We start from the raw sequence: 7,605 nt of genomic DNA, 5'->3' as shown, positions 1-7,605 counted from the left end.
CAAGTAAAGTTTTCTCTTCACCTCAAAGTAAAGATTCCAGAGCTAACTTTTTTAACAAACTTGTTCAACGTGAGTGCCAAACTCAAAGACGATCCCGAGAAATATACTCTCGACAACCGGCTTCACTTCTTGATTTACGATAACAACAGAGATGTAGTAATAAAGCCTTGATTCAGTGATACAAAACTCAATAGCTTGTGTCTTTCCTCGAGTGAGAAGTAGGTGGTTCTCATGAAATCATTGAAATAGAAAATTTGTTTCCTCATACATTTTTTACTTCTAAGGGGGTTTGATTTTTAGCCTTCACATATAGGAGTTATTGTCCGCAAACAAGCAAATCCCTGCAGTTATGCCGCTTTTAGGAAAGTCGTTCATGAATAGCAGGAAAACAGGGGTGTAAGGACCTAGCGATGAGAAACTCCCTCACAAAATCAGACTCCAGTCTTTTATGTGTCTCCTTTTTTCATGTTAAATGTTCAGCTGTCTGCCTTTAGTTCAACTATTAATAATTAGTCTTTATTTTATTAAGCTCGTATCTTGGAAGTACTGTATGTGAGGTTGACACATAACATGCTTGTTATGATATCTTACTTATGCATGTCACAGCACTTAAGAATGATTTGTTTATTCTAACACCTTCAATGTCAGATTTGTACTGTGTGATCTTGACTATAGTATCATGGGACAATCAGACGAGAGATGCATACGGCGTCTGCCACTGCCAACATATTAACTTTGTTGTAGTGTATCTTGATGATTGTAGTTATATATTAGTCTAGTCATCCATTTGAGGAAGATATCGGATCATAAACGCAGTATTGGTTATTTCTTAGATCACTGAACAATGGAAACTGAAAAAATCCCAGATACATTCACAATACTATCATCATAAAAAATAAATTCAAACCAAGAAAATGGACTTGTAGTTTTAAGTATTCGGTTCGAAATTCCGTACTTCTTATTACAAACATGAAAATACAACAAAATTTGCAGTAATAAAAATTAAAAGTTAGTTTAAATTTCGTTACCCACTGTCTGTTTTATTAATAAATTGATACAGATGGAGGGATGGTACTCGGGACACCTCTCTATGAAATAGAAGTGAACTTTTTAGTTGCTGTTACAACTTTGCCCATTTATCGAAAATGGGGTTTTGGGGGAGGAGAGGGGTGACTCAAAATTTTAAAATGTAAAGACTCGTTTTTTCTCATTTGAAAGGTCTTGATAAAAGATGAAGAGCAGTGGAAACTAGAGCTTTCTATCTCGACCCAGGACAAAATGGCAGCTTATTGAAATTAATTCAGATGAAGCATGAGTGGATCCTGCTCAACCTTAAATGGACAAAGATAGAAAAATGACACTCAGAACACCTCTCTAGGAACTAAAAGTCACTATTTCCCCAAAATAGGCTTGTTGGAGGGCAGTTTAGAATTTGTTTAGGTAAAGTTACAGAAGCACTAGCATTTTGTTACAATTACGTTAAGCTTGTTCCCTTATCTAGCTTCCCATGTTCTTCTTTTATCAAGACCTTTCAAATAAGATGTCACTTAATGGGTGTTTTACATTTAAAACTTTTGAGCCGCCCCTCCCCAGGAAATCCCGTTTTGGGGAAATGGGAAAAGTGGTAACAATGACTAAAAAGTTCACTTCTATTTCCTAGGAAGGTGTCCTGAGTTCCATCCCTCCAACTTTATCCATAAAACTAAACAGAGTGTATCCATACTTTTAACTCCCACACTATTAGATGCAATACTGAGCCCAGGACTCTGTCCTGGGGCTCGCCGACATCCATTGCTCTCAATGACGATATCTCTCCATTGACACAGATACGAAATGATCGGTCAGTCTGATAAGATCGTAGGAGATCGACATTGCAGGGTGGCACCGATGATTCTGCCAGATTTTAGGGTAGACCCTCAAAACAGATTTTGTCAAACGCCTTACTGACGTCAAGGAACACTGCAACTGAGCACAGGTTGAAGTTGACGTTATCAACTATCATGTTGACAACAAGCACTAGCTGAGTGGTTGCGTCTGAAGCCTAACTTTCCTTGTCAAATAAAACCATCCATTTAAGGAGTCAGACGACAGGAAGAGCCTCTCGAAGGGTTTGTATATGGCGGGAGTGAAATAGAGCGTATATTCTGAGAGAACAAGCAGGATTTCGGGCATTGGAATAAGGATGACCATGCCACCTTCCAGCTCGTGGGGGAGTTATTTAGTTGGATCGTATCGTTGAAAACTGTAACTAAACAAGTTATCAGAGCTACAGGATCTGCTGGAGGGCCTGATTGGCCCTATGTTAAAAGCACTTCCACCTGATGCTGCAGTTCTATTAAACACAAACGTGTCAATGACATAAGGTAGGGCGTTGAGCTGAGTCGGATAACACGTGGGGTCCACGGGTGCAGCTACATGAGTTTCTCCTCTTTCTTCTATATAAGCTGTGCTATACCTGTTGCTTGGCATTGAGGTCACCGCCAACGATGACGGTGGTCCCACAGCCAAGTAGGGCGTCAACCTATTAGGGCGGGGAACAGCGGACGGAGCAAAATAAGCTGCCGACAAATAATTCCGAGCACCAACATGGACAGCTGCACCAGTGGACTCGAGGTCATTTGTATTAATATAGATTTGGCGGTGCACAATTATCTTTTGAACCAGTATAACGGTTCCTCCGCTTCGATTTCTTTGACCACGTGGGTGTCTGTCCGTCCGGGATGTCTGGTAACCTGGAACAGTTCAAACATTGTGCCAGGCTAGAGATGCGTCGCTGACAGGAATACATCGTGATCGGCAGCAAAGAGGTGAAGCTCGTTCCTCCGAGTCACTACATATTTTGCTTTCCAGATTACCAGTTTAAGATGTCCATTGGAGAGGAGTTCCTGGAATGAAACCAATATGGCAGCAAGCAGCTTGTTGGGAGTTTTCATGCTGTCAGAGACAATGGTAACTAGTGAGATTTCCCACTTGATAACAGCGTCATGGGACAGAAAGCGAGGGTTTGTGAGTCAGCCTCACGATCGGTTCTCTTGTCCTCAGGTGCTTTCGAGGCGCTGGTTTATGTAAGAGGGCAACCTCCGGGGGCTGCACTGAAACAGATTAACATGTCAGTTTTTCCGGCGGTTGGAACGTCTCCTTGGCTTCCTCTGCTGTTTGGGAGCGGTGGGGGGCAGGTAGGGCTGCAGGTGCTGGAACTTCCGGGAATGTGTGCCTCGCGGCGGCGGTGTAACGCGCCCAGTGCACGTTTGTGCGCCCCATACTTTGATGGATTATCGCTGAGCGATACTGTGCTTGCAAGCAGTCCACCCGGTCATTGGTGGTAGTTCGGAAGTCATCTGCCGTTGGTCCCTAGGTTTCAAAGAAGGCTCCTTCGCCCTAACTTCGCCAAGCGAAAAAAGACATTTTTTAATGTTCGTTGGTGAACACTGTGATGAAATTGAGTGGTGAAAAGTATGCATATATAATTTACATATGTAAAGAAAATTCAAATAAAACTATTAAAAGTATTACAAAAAATCTTTAAAAACATATCTGGCCGAAAGCAGACTATTCGTATCGCCTAAGAATAAAAATAGGCTCTTTTTTCAGTTCGATAATTATCTTTCAGCTGGCTACCGTACATTATAGTACATCATGTTACGTCGCGCCACTGATGAAACATTACTTGACTCGGCTATAGTGCAGATTAAAAAAAAGACTACAGAGAAAAAATTGTAATGTTCATTTCACCGAAACTATACCCGCGCCATCTATACACAATCCCTGCACAATTTGTAATCGCTGCACATATTTGGAAAATCGTTCTAAATGTTTGCGATGACCTCTATGAAATACGATGAATGCATAGTGTGAAGAGAACCGGCCTTTGAGATTTCCCCAGTGTTGTCGGCCGCTACATGTAAATTCCATAAGACTTGTTTGAGCACTAAGGGCTGGCGAAAGAAATCCTGAACTAGTTCAAACTTGGCAGAAACATTATTTACAGACACCTCGGATGACTTCATTGGCTAGCTTGTACTCAACTTCTTTCTAATATGGCGACCGTTCAAACTAAAAAAGACAACGTTATGAATCTACAATTTGTACAAACTTGATGGGATCATGTATTTATATTTATATTATAAACCATATCACTGCACGTTATCCTACTGGTACATACCTGTATGACTTCTCGGTATCGAATATTAACTGTCTTTAGTAATCAATCCTGGTAACAGTACTATGCTGACAGACGTGAGTTAACATCCCAGCTGCGATAACATCGGCCTGCTTCTTCTTAAATAGCCGAAAGAATTTATTTTAAACGTGTTTCTGTTTGTTTTCACCTCGAAATAGGACACGATAACATCATTGTGGTACGACTGGGTAAAGGACCTGTATGTCGCACGTGCGATTGAGAGTGATGTCTATATCTTCCTCGATTGAGTGGCGAAATACTATTTCGTTATGAGAAGCGATACTTATGTAATTCCCTTGTCACCGGAGAGTTCCTATACGTATCCTTACTTAGTGATTGATGAGGCCCTATTTGTATTTTATTATTGGCATTTACTCAGCAGATTATCTGTGTTTTCGTGTTTCTTTTTTAATTACAAGTTTTGAACTATGGTTCCTTTGGCCAAACTCTGTGAGGATACAATGTGTTATTTACAAATGCAGCAAATGTTCTGAGTGTCATAAGTCTAAGAATGATGACACAATAGACGACTGTATGAATTGAGAATCTAGCCTTTCTAAACATTCAATTTCCTGTGCACTATTACGCTACTGCTTAATAGTAATAAGTATCAGAACTTTCGTCCTATTACAGAATCGTCGATGAAGAAACGGCTAAAATTCTTGAATGGTTTGACAACGAGTTAAAAAAGATGTGGTGCGAAGAAGCAAATTTGCCTAAGAAAAGGCCAATTTAAAGACCTTGAACGACTGGACGTAAATGTGCTGTTGTTTAGCGAAATACAGAACAAGAATGTCTACTGTAATTCAGATGCAGTACAGATATCTGTCAGTACTTTAGATAGGTGACTCCGGTCTCCGATTTATGCTAATGCCGGGCGATCAGCTCTATCTTTATCGCCAAGAGTATCTTGTAACAGCATCAATGAGGCGCAGCGTCACTACTGAAACCGAAAACAAACGTGGATCCATCGAACACTGAATCGCATTAAATTTTTTTGAACTCTATCTCCATTATTGACACTTTTCTAATGTGATACTCTAGTTTCTGGTTTATCTTTTTTAGATTTGCAAAATATTAAAAAGTTAAGCGTGAAGACAAACTGACACATGAAGGCAATTTAATTACATTATTGAAATATATATATATATATGCAATTAGAGAATAAACGTACGTAGACAAAATGTAATACAACTCACTCCGTAGAACAGCTACTGGATGTAGACACAGAGTAACAATAACGAACTTTATCGTTACTTTGTTGTGTAAAAGTGCACACCTAACGTTGACTACTATTGTCACTGTCTAGCTAAAGGCTGATTCAAGTTTGCGGGTAGTTTTATCTCCTTTTACGCATGTTTAATATAAATTTGATTTTACAACATACTCAATGTTGTAAATATACTCCTTGATTGTGCGTCCTTTACGGGGATACTTCTGGCGATTTGTGTACAACACTACAAATAGTTTTTTGTATGTTACGAATGTGTATTACTACTGACAGTGTGTTACCAACGCAAAGGCATGCTTAGTACTTTTCATCTTATAAATCAAAATGAATGACGAAATGTGTTGGTAAGCGCTAATCTCGGTAACGGCTTGGCTAATTCAGTTTATTCTTTTTGTAAAATGCCCATTGAAATCTGAGAAAGGTTTTTATGAAGAAAAAGTTAAGAAAAGTTACCTGGAATATTTTGGAATTCAGAAAAAATTGTAGTTTTTACGTTTCATAATTAAAATTAAACTAGCACTAAACAGCTGTTGACAGCTATAGTTCGACAAACTTACTGAAACATCTGTTTACATTTGAATTTTATCAATAATAAGTAAACAGTGCTTGATCGGTAGTGTAATGCAGATAGTAAATAAAACATTAATATGTAAATTTTACTCCAGATTGCACCAGTGACGAATTAAAATCATCTAATGTATTAAATACTGTTATAAAACTAACCTTAATAAACAAAGTTATGAATGTTTTCACATAAGTTACTTTAAACTGGTGGGCTTCCTTGACATTATGATATTACATTTTAACAATGGCTTATGGAAAACAGAGAAATGAGTACTAACATGCCTCAACGGTTCATCCTTTCCTTGGCTATACAGTTCAAAAAGCAAGTGTAACGCAAAACTTTAATAACGATTATTTTGGAATATTGCATAACCTTAATAGGGATTTTCCTCTTATATCGAAAGTACAAAAAAAGTAGGTAGGACTTCCTTCTAGGTTGTAATAGGCTTTTCAGTCCTACTAATGTGTGTATTTTCTTCATCAGGACAAGGTAAACTCAACTATGTCAACACGATTTTGACCAAAGTAGATTTCAGAGAACTAGATAATCAAACGTATATAGTATTTTGATCGAGGCAATATGGCAAGCTAAACTGTGGCATAGTAGGTAAGTGAATTTAAAAGGTCTTAAGTAGGCACTCATTAACCGAAGTAGGCATCTCGGTACTACGTAAGTATATGTATTTTTTTTCTTCGTCAGAACAACAACGCAAACTCTACTATGGTACTGGAAATATCTTAGACCTGAAATACAGTACATGACAAGGACTGGAAATATACGCTTTTTAACCGAAGTAAGTTTCCGAGACCTGTTTTATCCGAGATTTGTGTTTTCTTGATCGGGATGACAAGGCAGATTTAGCTGTGACGTTATGTATATAATTAATTAGAACCAGAAATGCTCCTACACGTGCCAAACATGATATAATAATTAAGTTAAACTCTGATACTATTTACTGTGAACTTAAATCATATCTACCTGATGTATGCCTACTTACGTTTTAAAATGTGTATAGAACTTCCATCATATTACATCATAATTGCTTTTACTAAGTAATATAAGGACTTTGGTTCTAAAAATTGCGTGCGAAGGGGGTAACAGCTAGTATTTTATAAAATGGTGCATACGTTATGTTGTTGTTTTGAAATTACATAGAATCTATTTTTCGTGTCAGGAGAAATAGACATTTTGAAAAAATAAACATAGTTTCAGAGATTTATTGATTAGATATCATACAGACAGTTTTATTAAGGGTGGCATTGCTGGAATTGATCAGAGCATCGAAACAACGATTTTGTTGTTAAACAACTTAATAAACGTTAGAAAATGTAGAAATGTCTGTCTGTCTGTACACATTTCTCTTATATTTATCACCCGTTTGAGACAGTGTTTCGTTAGTTACCAATTAGGTTACCTACGTATAATTACGTTAATTACCTATAAATTATACAAAAAAAGAGAAAAAGTTTCCTGTTCGTCCTTTTAATAATCGGTGATTAACAATCTTAGTTGCAAAATATAATGAAAGCTATAAATGTTTACTAATACATTTAAATTCGTAAAAGATGAAATAAATTGATTAAAAATTGTCATTATCGCAGTTTTTCACAACCGCAAATAGCTAATCTA

The sequence above is a fragment of the Homalodisca vitripennis genome, chromosome 2, assembly GCF_021130785.1.
Source record: "Homalodisca vitripennis isolate AUS2020 chromosome 2, UT_GWSS_2.1, whole genome shotgun sequence".
Lineage (NCBI taxonomy): Eukaryota > Metazoa > Arthropoda > Insecta > Hemiptera > Cicadellidae > Homalodisca > Homalodisca vitripennis.
The sequence above is the reverse complement of the archived record's forward strand: the minus strand, read 5'-3'. Positions refer to the sequence as shown.